This window comes from Triturus cristatus, chromosome 1_1 (assembly GCF_964204655.1).
Source record: "Triturus cristatus chromosome 1_1, aTriCri1.1, whole genome shotgun sequence".
NCBI lineage: Eukaryota > Metazoa > Chordata > Amphibia > Caudata > Salamandridae > Triturus > Triturus cristatus.
This window is the reverse complement of record NC_140579.1, coordinates 1,053,144,612-1,053,160,027: the sequence shown is the minus strand read 5'-3', so window position 1 is coordinate 1,053,160,027 and position 15,416 is coordinate 1,053,144,612. Positions and strand designations below refer to the sequence as shown.

At 43.9% G+C, this 15,416-nt stretch overlaps 1 protein-coding gene and 1 long non-coding RNA gene across 4 annotated transcripts in view; one reads left to right on the top strand and one right to left on the bottom strand.

The window, feature by feature from the left end:
• The window catches only part of LOC146871508 (uncharacterized), a 382,815-nt gene that overhangs the window by 241,984 nt on the left and 125,415 nt on the right, over positions 1-15,416 (bottom strand). Inside the window, exon 2 of the long non-coding RNA XR_014981007.1 lies at positions 12,926-12,975. This is a non-coding gene — a long non-coding RNA (uncharacterized LOC146871508). The remainder of the gene's footprint in view (positions 1-12,925; positions 12,976-15,416) is intronic.
• Positions 1-15,416, top strand: part of PPARD (peroxisome proliferator activated receptor delta) — a 201,826-nt gene that overhangs the window by 174,793 nt on the left and 11,617 nt on the right. The window lies entirely within an intron of this gene.

Sequence of the window (15,416 nt, the reverse complement as noted above, 5' to 3'; positions counted from 1 at the left end):
TTTGAGTCTAGTCGAGCCCCCAGTCACGGCCTCCTCCATAATGTGGCCTCCAGTTTCTGTCAGTCTTTCTGTCCGGTCTTTTGAAGAGTAAGGCACACTGCTAGTAAACTGGCTTTACGAGCTCTCTCTCGAGGCGTCTCCGCCGGCCTGGACTGTGCACGCCAGGGTGTGGCTGGCGAGCAGCTGTGTGTAGGAGCCGGTGCCCTGAAGGAGCCGCACTTCCTCGGAAAGGTAACACGACTCTGAAAACACGGCCTCTGTCAATATTTGTGCGGGCCTAGCGGTGTGTGCCAAGTTAATCACGTCAGGACCGGAGACGTGCGTTCTGGCAAAAGCGAAGGAATAAGGCCATTTGTATTTTATATTCGTGTCGTTAATATAAAGTTTTACAACACATAAAGAATTCCAAGTTTATTTGAAACTTTTTTACGAGTACAAACGGTTTTAAATGCTCCCTGGCGAAGTTACCTACAGCTGTCTACTCGGTAATATTGTGTTTATTTCCTTGCTGGATGCAATTCTGAGCAGTGTTTGACAGTGAAGAGCAGAATCTAATACCTTTCTTGTGGAACATCTCATTGGGTTGAGGCCTTGCTGCACTGATCTCTGTGTGACATACTGATGACAACAGGCTCCAATACCTCACAGAGATAATTCCGTTTTTCGACATACTTCGGTAAATAAAATGAGAGCCATTCACGTGGGTAACAAAAATGCTGCGATTATTAAGGAGGTGAGTATTATAACAAAGCTCTTGTCTCGCTGAAGCACCTCTTTTAAGCACATGTGGGGTGGTCTGTCAACACCTTAAAGCCACTAAAACAAGCATTTGCAATGCAATAGGTCTCGCATTTGCAAGAGTTTGAGCTATTGGCATTGTAAATGACAATGCCTTTTATTTATGTGTTGTTTTTGAAAACAGAAAATAATAGGCATCGTCATTTACAATGCCAATGGCTCCAACTTTGGCAAATGCGAGATCTATTGCATTGCAAATGCTTGGGGGTGCGGTGCTTTGCAGTGGTTAATTTGTAATAAAAAATAAGTGCTGTGGCTCACGTCAGGAGGCAGCTTACACCAGTCTATTTTTCCTGTTAGCTCTGGCCTAACACAGAACCAACATAACTACAAGTGGGAGGGGATGTGGCGCAGTGGCCAGAGCTGCCGAGCTCGGGACCCAGGTTCGATTCTTGGCGTTGGCTCAACATCCTGTGATTCTGGGTGAATCACTTAATCTCCCTGTGCCTAAGGACAAATGAATGTGTCCTTAACTGGTGCTCAAGCACTGGTGTTGATGAGTAAGTGCCGGTGCTGAGCCCCAGAACCCCCCCCCCCGGCTCAAATTAAGCACTGGTGCTTTGACTCAGAACCTCTTTCCTTCTGCCAAGTATGTCTTTGAGCCCTGTCCAACAGCAGTGTAACGTGAAATAATTAGGGGACCCTGCTGAATGTGGCGAGGAGAACCCCATATCGCATAGATATTCAGAGATCTTTGACTGCTGGGGCTGTAGAAGTCTGCAATAAGTCCTTTGCCTCGCCCATTACAAGCACACAGCACTGTATTTTCACTTGAAAAAGCACTGGCAAACCCAATAGTTCTCTGTTTAATGTGCTAAACTAATGCTGCATTAAAACATTAGTGCAAGACGCACAAGGGAGCCAGCAGATACAGAAGGTTATAGCTGTAAAATAGTCCCACTTGAAGATCAATGGAAGGACTCAAGTAGAGGCAGAAGGATATATCTAAAGAGGCAATACCATTAGGTGAGAGATGGATAGGCCACGGGGCCGAGGCAGGAGTTGATTGACAAAGACTCTAGCCAGTGGCTGAAACTGTTTGGTTGAAGAAAGTCAGTGATTGGAGGAGCGGACCCAACGCCTCCTCTATATATACAGAAAGCGATGCACTGTCAAAACGACACATCAGTCAAGGCCTTGTGCAGGAAAGATGGCGACAGAATGAGCCGAATACAGTAGAACACAATTGCATTGCCTCAGTCCTCACTACTGGGACATATTGGGGGGCGGGCGCTACAGCCACAATGGTGACTCTCCTCCCTGAATGGCCGAGGGGGGCAGCATTACTCCAGGACTTCCTGCTCCTTTTGTGGTGACGATACAAGGAAAAGAGGGCGTGGTTCGGCAAATTTGTAAAGCCACTGCCAGCCCTTTTTCTTTTGGGCCCTCTTAAGCGGGACTTATTCTAAATAATCTTTTTAGTGTTACAGGGCTGTTCAAACTCAATAATGTCCACAGCCCCAGCAAGAATAGAAAGACAGGTATGGCACAGTATCCTCTGAAGTGCCACGCAATCGGGGCTGCTGGCAGGACGCCAGTCTCTGCCTGGACAGCCGAGGGACCTGAACAACCCTAAGACTGGCCTGGGACCAGGTCAGAGAAGAAGTGCACTCTGACCCGGGAGGAACGAGTGTCCTATGAGGTGGTGCAAAGGAAGAACCTGGGGCGCTGACGTGAACTGCTTCACCTGGAAGTAAATGAGTCACTAAAAACAGTTAATGTAATCAGCCTGTGTTAAAATCCGGCACTGTGTATTGACGGAGGGCATGTGGCCTAGCGACAAGTGCTCCAGCGCCGGCCTTCACTCCGCAAACTGTGATTCTGGGCAAATCACTTAAACTGCCTATGTCCTCCTGTAAAGCGCTGCAATGATCTCGGTTCAAGTTCGCGCTATAAAAAAGCACAAAAAATAATCAATTGCCGTGGGGTCACACCATATTATACTGTTGGTAATAAAACCTGCGGTCTATCCAATGTCCCCTCTGTAGAATAAAGTTGTGTTTTTAATTTACGAGAAATTAAAGCAACGAAACCTCTATTTAATGCAGACCACATTTCTTTTTACATTGCACGCACTTTTTGCACATTACACACACACAACGTGTAGCAAGGAATGAAGAACAAAATGCATTCGAGTCTGGGAAGGGTTGTAAACGCTGCACATATCAAGGGGTGGGGGCAATTAAAAGAACAGCCTGCCCTGGGTACCATTACAGTGAACTGCACCCTGGGCCCCGCCCCTTTCCATTAACTAGTTGCAGGCGAGAAGGCACCTCCTGCTGTGACACCCCATTTCCCATGGCGGGGAAACGTGAAGTCAGCGGCCCAGACGCGGCTTTGGTCTTGGAAAAGCACTCAGCGGGGAAAGGTTTGATTGATGCAGGAAGGGAGGTCCCTTTGAAGCTGCGGTGTGTCCGCTCGTAAAGGACAAAGTGGCGACAGCCCCCGCCCCCTCACCTTTGGACAGAATGTCACATCCAGTCAGAGATAAGCAGCGCCCGCCCCACGTGGCCGCGACCGTCTCCGGGAGGGCTCTATCACGTGAGAACCATCGCTCTCGAAGCTAAATTACAAATCCATGGGAAATGAGAAAGGGGGGGAGGCAGCTGGAAGCGGTGGGTGGATGAGAAGAGTGGGGCGTTCAGTGCTATTTAAAACGCTGCATTTATTTATGACCAGACTTGAGCGCGACGCTCGCGCCGCGCACCTTCCAAGACAGCGCTGCCGAAGCACGGTGGAATGTTTCTCTTCAGCCTGGGGGGAGGGGGGTCATCCATGGTCTGGTCAGCCTGGCACAGACGTGGACTCCGCTCTAGTGCTATTTAAAACGCTGCATTCATTTATTTATGACCAGACTTGAGCGCGAGCCACTCGCCTTCCAGTGCTGCTAAATGCACCAGCTTGAGTACGACGTGTTTTTTTTTATGAGGGAAGACGGGTGACGCTTGTTCTGAGGCTTGCACTATAGTAAGGCCACTCTACAAGTGCCTATATCAAAGTGACAATTGTGAGCAGCCGTCTTCCAAAACTTGCTCACGCTGCAATTGGTAATTGAGATCGGTGACCCATGAACTCTCTGCTTTGTTTTGGATGAGTATACAAAGGAGAGAGATCGAATTTCTGCCAACACTACGATGTGTTTCTTGTCCATGGTGATTTGTTTGCTTTTTGTAAACATTATGGAGGAAGAAAAAGCAAAGTGACCAGACTTGAGCGCGACGCTCGCGCCGCGCACCTTCCAAGACAGCGCTGCCGAAGCACGGGGGAATGTTTCTCTTCAGCCTGGGGGGAGGGGGGTCATCCGTGGTCTGGTCAGCCTGGCACAGACGTGGACTCCGCTCTAGTGCTATTTAAAATGCTGCATTTATTTATGACCAGACTTGAGCGCAAGCCACTCGCCTTCCAGTGCTGCTAAATGCACCAGCTTGAGTACAACGTGTTTTTTTTTATGAGGGAAGACGGGTGACATCCTTTGTGCTTGAATGCATGACGCATGCATGGACTTGGGTTCCGCTCTAAAATTAGCTGCATTTATAAATTGTCATGCTTGGATTTATTTAGGCCAAACACTACGACTTCACCTAGCTAGCCTAGCACACTAACAACAAGCATTTGCCGCACGCGCGCCTCGCGCTTAAAGTTAAACAAAAAAAAGACAAGCCCGGCGGAGCGTGGCGCGCGCTTGGGGGCGGGGGAGCGCATCCCAGGCGGGGGAGCGGACCCTTTGAAGTGCTCCCAAAAAGCGGATTGCATGGCGGCACGATGCGCGTGCTAGCCATGCAATCCGCTTTTTGGGAGCACTTTAAAAGCCCCTTACAATAGTCTCGCTTTGCGATCGCTTACGCGATAGCAAGGCGAGACCTAAAAACTACTCAATGGTGTACTTAACAATTGACATCAACAACCTCTGTGCTGTAAAATCAGATCACCAGAAACGCACTTCCTACAGCAACAAGCATTGGCATAGCCAATAGGTCTCGCTTTTGGGACCTTATAAGTATTTAGTTATGCAGCACAATATCCTTGGTGCAACAACATTAACTGTTGCATGGTTAAACACTAATAAGGTCCCAAAGGCGAGACCTATTGGCTATGCCAATGCTTGTTTTGTCATTGGATCCAGATATATAATACAATAAGTAACATTCCACCTACAACAAGCCAGAATTATTGTCTATTTCCAGTCCTTTAATTTGATTTAACAGCTTAACGCATTCTTGGAAAAGGTTGGAGTTGAACCAGTTGGAGTGAAGTACATGTTTAAATTAGTTTTTAAAGGAAAAGCCATTACAGGACGTTTGGGAGTCCCCGGGAGATGGTGTCTTATGGTAACAAATATTTTACTAGCGACATCTGACTTTAGAAATAGTCCATGTAAGAAAATTACGGTATAGGTTATACAAGTGTTACAGATTGGCCTGCGCCGATAGAGTATCAATTACAGCATTTTGTATTGAAACGCTATAGCGTCTCAATAAATACATAGCAAATACAAGTTACACTAATTTTTTCGTCCTTGATGGGATGAACGGTAGAGTGCTCTTCACAAAATAACGTAAAACACAAATAACCACAAGTGGTGTGCAGGAATCTGAGGTACTTTACCTGTGAGGATATACCCAACAGGTGCTCCAGCGATGCCATCACAACATACCATTGAACCTTTTGCTTGTGACGGTTGGATGAGCATTGTCAGGCCCACTGTTCTGTGGGTCAGGAATTCGGACAAAAAACCCATTGCAAAGGCAACAAACCTGAAGCCAACACTCGGAAAACCCATTAGATAAGAAAAATGGCTATACTCAGGCGACAAATCTGCCCTTCAAGGATTACGAATAGCCCCTAAATATGTAATTGCCACACTGGCCCATTGCTAACTGCAAAACAGAAAATTATGCATTCCGCATGTGGAAAAAAAGTGCAGAACTGTCTGACAACTGGGTCACTGCTGCCCCGCTGCGTTTGCGATGTGTAAAGTTGTGTGCTTGGATGGGGTTACTGCTACCCCTTTGCAATCGACTGGGTCTCGGGGAAAGAATGGCTGGTGATCATCCTCTGCGGACCACCCACTCTCACTATATGGATCTGCGGCTCATACTTGTGCAGCGAGTTAAGCATGATCTGCAGGGAACCGAGAGAGAGCGGTTACTGACACTCGATTACTATAGCTCAAAGGGTGCACAACCAACATGACACTACTTCCAGAAACTGAATGAATCTGGACAGTTTCTGGGGGCAAGAGTAGAAAGTGCACGTGGCTCTGGGAGGCCGGCTAAATGTTTGTAGTTTCACCGCCGTGCACTTTGCGTAGCATCTTTGCAGGACATTGGAGGGTGTTGGGTAGCTATGGGAGGAAGTGGAGGGCAACCATGTCAGAAGCAGTAAAAGGTTTATGACGTCACCTCTGATACCAGTGGTACTTTGGGAACTGGAGTCGAAGCTCATACAGTAGGAAAACAAGTTTATCAAAATGTGCCTTTCATTTGGTGTGCCCTTCAGATGCTAGCAGACTGTGGTTCTCACAATTCATGTAACTCCGTTCATAAGTTTGGTTATAAACAGAAACATGCCTGTGGAGTTGAAGGATGTTGGTCCTATATGTTGTCATAATGTAATTAAAGGTGACAGACAGAACGTAAATTAAGTTCCCTAGAAGCAGACTGGGGCAGGTCATTAGATATAGAAAGGCTGGGGTTAATACACTGGCTAATTAAAGCTGTGGATGAATAGGGTGGCATAACAGATTCGCTGGCTGCTTAACGTGCCATGTGATCTGTCATGGCTGACACCATACGTTATATGTTGGTCTCCATGCGTTCTGTATAGGAACTTGAATAATTCGCTCTCAGTTCACACACATACGGCACAGGAGATTTATTCACATAGGGTTTGAGGGGGTGGTTAATTGGTGTCAATCAGCTAATGTAGGCATACGGTTGTGGGCGTGATGTTAGACGTTAAGGACAGAAGATATGCCCACAGGATTTTTGGTGCAGTTAAGGGTCTGAAAATTAGACTAAATCTAGACAACCAGACTAGACCTCAAACCTAACTTGAGACCTTGGCCTCACCCAAACGAGCTGAGGTTTAGTTGCCTCACTCATTGAACAGTTTCACTTCCGGGTGAATGCAGGAACAGTTTCCGGACCCGGAAGTGGGGGCGGGAGTAGCACACAAATGCCAGCTACAGACCGATACCCCACCATATGGAAGCTGCCCGTTTATGCCTACTACTACCTACCCCCATACACTGTCTCTCTTACCTGGCCACCCCCGTTCAGCTTGTTGGTGAGCTTGACCTTGCTGAAGGAAACTGGGTCCTTCATCCAGTGGGCTCCGAAGTTGGCGAGTCCGGGTGATTGTAGACGCAGCTGGGCACCTGCGGCTTGGGCTTGCCCCCTGGCACCCACTCCCCGTTCACGTACTTACAGCGGTGGTTGTCGGCGGCCACGAAGTCCAGCAGGAAGGAGTACATGGCGTTGGGGTCCAGGCCCGACACGTTCAGCTTGAGCACTGGAAACATCCGCCTGCGGGAGGGGGGGGACAGCAAAGCACAGGGGTAACTGAGGTGCCAGGGGCCAATGGGAGATGGGGAGGACAGTTTGTGAACGAGGCTTCGGATATGAATAGTCACTGTCTGGGAGGAGGGGTCGGTGTGGTGTTGGGGTAGAGGCGCTAGAAATACGTGATTCTGGTTTCTTTTGGGAGAGGGGGCAGCAAGAGGCTGCTGTGCCTGCCTTGGACGTATGCACTGTTTAGGAAGGACCCTTCGTACGAGTTCACTGTGTGATGGACGGTAACTCAAGGGCCCTGCCACCGCACCTCTGGCCGGGTAGCAGGGAATGAGCATCTTTCGAACAGGAAACACGGACAGGAGCCCGACGGGCAGAGGTACTCTTCCGAGTATTGTCTGCCCGACGACACCAAACTAGGATGGACTCTTTGCCCATATGTGCAGGTAGTGGGCACCGGCAGACATTCTGGAAACAAGAAGTTATTTTTTCATCGCCAGTCAAAGCAAGAGAGATAAAGGACGAAAAGTAGGAAAGGACGATAAAGAATATCATGGGAAAACAACGAGAAAGGGAAAAAGCTTTGATGAAAAAGAACTTGCAAGCGTAAGATGAAGAGAGAGTATGTATAACAAGGTAGAAGAAAAAAGCATAGGGTGGAATCAAGAATAGGTGGCATTAGTCTTCAATTACATGCACGCACTCCCGTCTTTATAACTATGTATTACAGCTTCGTAATATCGTGAACAAAATATACCGTTTGTTACAATTCCTTATAAACATTTTTACGGGGATGGGTGCAAGTCTACATCAGCCCGTCGTTTCAGGAATCCTTGCAAATCAGAGAGATCTCCCAGACAGATGAATGAATATAGTATATTACTGGTTTCATGGTGCATGCGCATCACAAGAAATGCACATCCCCAAACTAGAGCCGTGTACGTCAGGCGCGCTTTCCAAACATGGTCCAATAACATTAAAAAACCCAATAACTACAAGGTATTTCTTCACTGTCTATAGCCAGAGCGTGTCATGCACCAGCTGGACCCCAACGGACGTCCGTGCGCAGGCGGCATTGCGAGGCCAGCCATACAAGTGATCACATCGGCTACAGGCATTACTAACACATCGCGTAAATAAATGAAGCGCCAAGCACTTAAAAATAAAAGGGAAATGGCTGTCAAAAGAAAAATATAGCAGTCGCCAATAAACTGCTAGCATTACAATAACATACGAGAATCATTTAAACAAATTTAATTGAGCGGTTTGTATGCAGATACATAGGGGGGTGAAGTCTATCGGCCCACTCCTACTGTATATACATGTAATCACGTTTCAAACTCTCGATAGCCCCGACGTAGTAAAAGGAACGGGCGCATTAACACATTGAAAGGAAGTATCTCGCTGGTGGCTTTTATCTTTCCTTCTCGACCTGCTCACACCTCTTTCAGGGGATGTTCGCCAGCTCTAGCGTTAAAGATTCTCACGGAATACCCTGCAGGCGTCGAGGCCAATAATGCGGGCCGCAAGACTTCAGTGCCCACATACAGAGTGTCTGTGGCACACTGGTGGCTGCTGGGAGTGCCATTTCCACTTGGCTAGCACCAAGGGCATATGCGTGTAACTCCGAATACAGTCTTGAAGACGTTTATCTATTAAATAGTGTTATTTAGTTCACGGAATAAAGTACAGCCGCGTGCAGCAGAGTTCAGGCGTATTGCTGAACAATAAATACCCTGGGAGCATCAAACAGGCTACATGCATGTAGTAACGAAGACTTCAGGCTAATTAAATAATTTAGGTATATTTATTTAATTACCAATAATAAGGCCCACAACAGCCGACATGAAGCGTGCGCTGACAGATCGACAGCTGGCGAAGGAATGCGAGGCATTTCATGACGTCAGATATATACCGTGCCAGAATTCTATTGCCACGTCACAAAGAAACAGCAAGGATGCAACTGCGGGGTGCAACCAAACTAGGCATAAGAATAACTTTATACATAATGAAGAGATGCAACATCTCCCTTTGCCAATTCAAAAGAGAAACATGAATAAGTTATAACAAAACATAATCCTTATACTTGTTGGGAATGCATGACATTCTACCAGAGGTGGTACAAGTACCTTCAAATACATTTTGACTAGAAACTGCAACATCACATGGCATATTTGTTTCTGATGTGGATTCGTCTGTAAATTGTGGACTTTGCCTACTTAATCTGCACTCAGATTCCTGATCTTTTTCAGCTGAACAGTGAACAGGTAAGGAAGAACTACTGCATACAGACACATTTGCCTCTGAAGGAATAGAAACACATGTAGCATTTGTTGTCACATTGTGATTATAACTAAATGTCTCTGAAGGTAACCATAAATAATCATTCTCTGACTCCAAGTTATTCTTGATAGACTCTTCAATGAGTTCTCTTTGACCTGGTTTGAGTTTAACCACATCACTCTTGCTTCTCCATCCTAACTTGTCCAAGAGAACCGAGCTATGAGTGACCTCAATAACTTCAGAGGGAGCTGTGAACTTGGATTCTCCTTTTTGAACCTTGAAAGGTTTTTGAACAATGACCCAATCTCCTTTTGCAAAGCTTTTGTTGATAGCTCTATGGATTTTATCATGGTAAGCTTTTGATTTGATTTGATGTTCCTGGATTCTTTCTTTGACTTTTATAAGTCCATCGTTGACTTCCTCAATGCTTGTAGGATTTTTCCTTCGTTCGACGAACAAAGGTGTCAGCAACGTTTTACCCTTTCTGCCTCTCATAAGGAAAAAGGGAGAAAAACCAGTAACAGTATTTGTAGTGTTATTGTACGCGTTCACTTTCTCTTGTATGAATTCTTTCACTGGAAATTTGGAAGCAATGGCAAGTTGTATGCCTTCCTTCAAGAATCTATTGACCCTTTCGACTTGTCCATTGGATTTTGGTGAATAAAAAGGAGTCTTTTCCTGTTCAATACCATAGTGCTGCAAAAATGACAACATCTTTTCTGAGATAAGTTGCTTGCCATTGTCAGAAACTAAAATACAAGGTAGACCTTCAACAGCAAAACATTTTTCAAGAAATGTGATAACCGCATTAGTGTCTATGGCTGCTGCAAATTCAAAATAAATCCACTTGCTGTAGTAGTCAGTAACCACTATCATGAATCTATAGTCAGGTTCTAAAAGGTTAAATGGACCTGCAAAATCAATTGCTATTTTGCTCCAAGACGTGTTAGGAATGGACACTATTTGCATCTCGTTAACCCTTGGTTTCCAGTGCTTATCAGATCTCAAGCAAACTACACAAGTGTCAACAACTAAATCTACATCAGCATCCATTCCTGGCCACCAATAATGCATTTTCAACATTTTCTTAGTAAGTGTTGAGCCAGGATGGCTTCTATGTGCGATATCAATTAACCTTTTCCTCAATTTTGAAGGAGGAATCAAAAGATCACCACGAAAGAGTAAATTATTTCAATGCTTAGTTCATTTTCCACCTGACAATAAGTTTTAAACTCTGAAGACAAATTTCTCAATGGTGGCCAGTTTCCTCTAACAAATTCCTTAACTTTGTTCAATACGTAATCTCTGCTGCTGAGCTCTAACCATTCAGACTCACTGCAAGACTGTTCAGAGTTTAAAAGAATATCTACGGAAGCTACTACACATTCAGTGTCTTCTTCCATTTGTGGCTCTGAAGACTCTAATGGTAACCTGGACAGAAAGTCTGCGCGGATATTATCCTTGCCTAGAATGTGTTTAATGGTAAAGTTGTACTCTTGTAACCTTGCAATAAGTCTAACCAATCTGGCAGAGGCCTTACCATTACCTCTTCCATAACCGTCAAACATGTAAGTTAAAGGTTTGTGATCAGTGACCAATTCAAACTCTTTACCCCAAAGGTACATTTTCAGTTTTTCGACTGCCCAAACACAAGCTAGTGTTTCTCTTTCAATTGTGCTGTAATGAAGCTCGGAATCAAGCAAGCGCCTGGAAATGAAAGCCACAGTGTGAACAGTATTCTTAACTTTTTGAGTAAATATAGCACCAATGCCTACAGAGCTAGCATCAACAGTTACTATATTTTTACCTTCCGAATCATAAGGATGTAGAGTTGGTGCATTAACAATAGCATGTTTGATTACTGAAAATGCTGAATCCTGGTTACTTGACCACACATACTTTTCTCCCTTGCGAAGAAGGCACCGTAAAGGTTCTACTTTCTCCGCATAGCTTTCTATGAACCGTGAGTAATATTCACTGAGGCCCAAGAAGGACCGCAGAGCATCTTTATCTTCTGGTCTAGGTGCCTCAGAAATTGCTTTCACAAGATCCAATTTTGGTCTAATACCATTACCACTGATAAAATGGCCCAAATATTCAATTTCTTTTTGAAAAAATTTGCACTTATCTTTAGAGACAGTCATACCTCTTTCATTAAATTTGTGCAGTACTGTGTCAAGAATGCTGTTATGCTCTTCTACAGTAGAGGCATGAATCAAAATGTCATCTTGAAACTTTTCTACTCCCTTTACACCTTTGAGAATACTTTCCATCAGTTTTTGAAAAACGCTTGCAGATGACGCTAAACCAAATGGAAGTCTAATAAATCTGAAAGCTCCCAATGGGGTAATAAATGTAGTGTAATCTTTAGAGTCATCAGCAAGTTTCACCTGGTGATAGGCCGATTTGAGGTCAATCAATGAAAAATATGAGGATCCCGACGTGGATGTCAATATTTCTTGAATTTTCGGCAAAGGGTGGCAATCCACCAAAATGTTTTTGTTAAGTGACCTCAAGTCGGCACATAGGCGTAAATCGCCATTCTTTTTCTTAATGATAACAATAGCAGAAATCCACTCTGAGGAATCCGTTGGTTCAATGACTTCCTCTTCAACTAATTTATCAAGTAATTTTTGTAAATCCTTTCTGATGGATAAGGGAACAGCTCTTACCTTGTGTTTGATATCACATTCTTCTTTAACTTGATAGAATGCTCGTAACCTTTAACACATCCGATGCGGTCTTCAAATAATGATTCATATTTGCACAAAACAGCGTCTAAACTGTTGTGAGATGAAGAAGGGAAACAAGAAGACTGGACAGAAGCAACCAAAACATCACTAAGAATAATAGGATCATCTGCACCTGGTTTCAAAATGATGCCTAACAGTGCTAGGTCTTTCCACCCAACAATATTTCTGCCACGCTCTGCAACATAAATTTTTGTTGAAATTGACCTTCCTTTTACATTTAAATTCTCTTGAAAGTATCCTAACATGTTTATGTCGTAATCGCCATAAGCTTTTGGGTTTACATCGGATGCTAATAACCCCACATGTGACCAGTTGTTTTCATATTTAGTATCGGAAACGATGGTGATAGGAGAACCAGAATCTGCCATTATGTTTATCTCAACTTCGCCAATATGTGCCACACCTAATGGCCCTTTAATTGTGCCACACTTTGCCTCAATGGTTAGAACAATGTTAGAACACATCTCTTCATTAAACTCATCAACATAGCTGACTCTTACATTTTGTGGTGTTTAGGTTTAAAATTTCTGCAAACTCCTGCGAAATGCCCAATTTTACAACAATTCGTACATTTCTTACCAAGCGCAGGGCATCCTGGAAAATCTGCAATATGGTTTTTAGAACCGCATCTGAAACAAACAAATGTTTTAGTATCTACGCAAGTACTAGGTTTGCTTTTCTGTACATTTTTTACAAAGTTTTTTTTTAAAATCCTGAATAGAAAAAACATTTGCATTTGGATTCTTATCTGCTGAAAGTTCCTTTGAGCTTTCTAAAGAGCGTTCTATCCCTTTGGCAATGTTGATTACTTCCTGTAGAGAAGGATTTCTACACGCTAAAAGTCTTTCCTGAATCTTTTTTCAAAACAATGAAATACAAACTGATCACGAATATATACATCTACCATTTCATTATATTCACATTTGGTGGCTAACACTCTCAGACAGGCAATGTATTCCTCCACAGTCTCAGTTTCTTGTTGCTTTCGCATAGCAAAACGGTGCCTGCCTATCATAATATTTGGTTCCTCGCCAAATTGCTTTTCTAATCTCTTTACTGCTTCCTGAAATTCATCTAATGGTATGAATTGACCAGGTTGCACTTCGTATTCAGGTAAGCTATCAAATATTTCTTGACCAGCGACGCCAAGTAACCCAAACAGAATAGCTTTTTTCCTTTCTGGCTCGTATTTTTTACCGTCTATTGCTACTAAATAGTTCTCGAATGCACGTAGCCAGTTCCTCCACTTCATTGATGGTTTGCCAGGTTCATTCAAAAATGCGACTGGCGCATTTATGTTAGAGTTTTGGGACATGCTGTTAATTTCACAAAAGTCTTCCTCACTTTTAATTTTAAACACAATTTTTGAAGATGGCTGAAGGCAAAATATTTAGAAACGTTAAAATAGCATTGAAATAACTAAAGATGAATTGTGGTACTATATATAGATGCTTAATATAGAATAAATTGTAAGTAAATTCTTCAAAACTTCCAAAATCAGCGATTTAATGAAAGCACCGACTGTTTAAAAATTAAACTTCTCTTCAATACCTTGAATATGCTGAAAATTCCAATCGCGTGTAGATCACTGGCAGAAATAACCGATCTCCGGTTAACTTACATGAAATTTGCCAATTTTCAAAATGTAGTCACGCACATTGCGTCAAATTACATGATATGCGTCATGAAACTCCGTAGCCGAATACATGAATCAACCGTTGACAGTTACAGCTGGGAATGCAGTTTCGTTAACAGACTTCAACTGTCATCCTTCAACCGTCAACGAGCTTCTCAAGTAAGCTATAATAAAAAAAACATTGAATGCAAAATGCATTCTAGGATTAGTAAACGGCAAGTGACATCAACAAAAAAGAATGTAGTAACTTGCCTTGTAGAATAAAGTAATCCTCGTAGAATATCACGGAATGTAGAATTCTTTTCAGTCCGATGTGGGCCCGAATTTTTTTTAAATAGAAGAAAACGCTCGTCGCCAAATTGTAGTAACGAAGACTTCAGGCTAATTAAATAATTTAGGTATATTTATTTAATTACCAATAATAAGGCCCACAACAGCCGACATGAAGCGTGCGCTGACAGATCGACAGCTGGCGAAGGAATGCGAGGCATTTCATGACGTCAGATATATACCGTGCCAGAATTCTATTGCCACGTCACAAAGAAACAGCAAGGATGCAACTGCGGGGTGCAACCAAACTAGGCATAAGAATAACTTTATACATAATGAAGAGATACAACACTGCATTGTCATAGGAGTGTAGTGCAACAATTCACAAGGTAACAGACTATGGCAAAAAAAGGGGCAGGGTCTATTTCATATATTGGAATAGAGGATTTGGCCTAACGATCACAGCTGCCGACTTTGGAACTGGGGAGGCAGGTTCGAGTCTTGGTCACCTCAACATCCTGTGATTCTGGGCAAATCACTCAATCTCCCCGTGCCTACCCAAAAATCAATGTATCCTTGAGTAAAGCAGCTGGTGCTCATGTAAAACGCTCCAATACCCTCAGGTCGAGTTTGCGCTATCTAAATGCAAAAATATATATATATATACGAGTCACACGATGCTGTCTAAGAAATGGGCGTCGCGAGGAAGGCAACCCGGAGACAGGCTAGAGATTTCCAAAGATGTCCAGTATACCAAATGGAATGGAATAAGAGGGCAAGAGATAAAACGTGGAATGGTACGAGAGGCTGAGGAGTAAGATAAAAATGTTCCTGCGAGTTTTGTAAATATACAGAACTACGTACACGGAAATACGTAAGAGTGACAATGGACAAAATCAGGAAAAGGAATCGAAAATACATGGGATATATGGGTCAGCTTGGTTTATCCAGTCGATGGTTAAACAAGTTGACAAAAGTAAAAGTGAGGGGGGGGTGTGCAAGCCCGGGTGTTGTGTGTGCGCACACTGAAAGTAAAAAACATTGGAGAGTATAAAGGGAGTGGTGCGTGCGCGGCCGCGAAAGTGAAAGTGATCGCGATCAAGCGCACGGCGAGCGATGTGCTTAATGAGCATGAGGAATGCCATATGGCACCTCTGCTCAAGC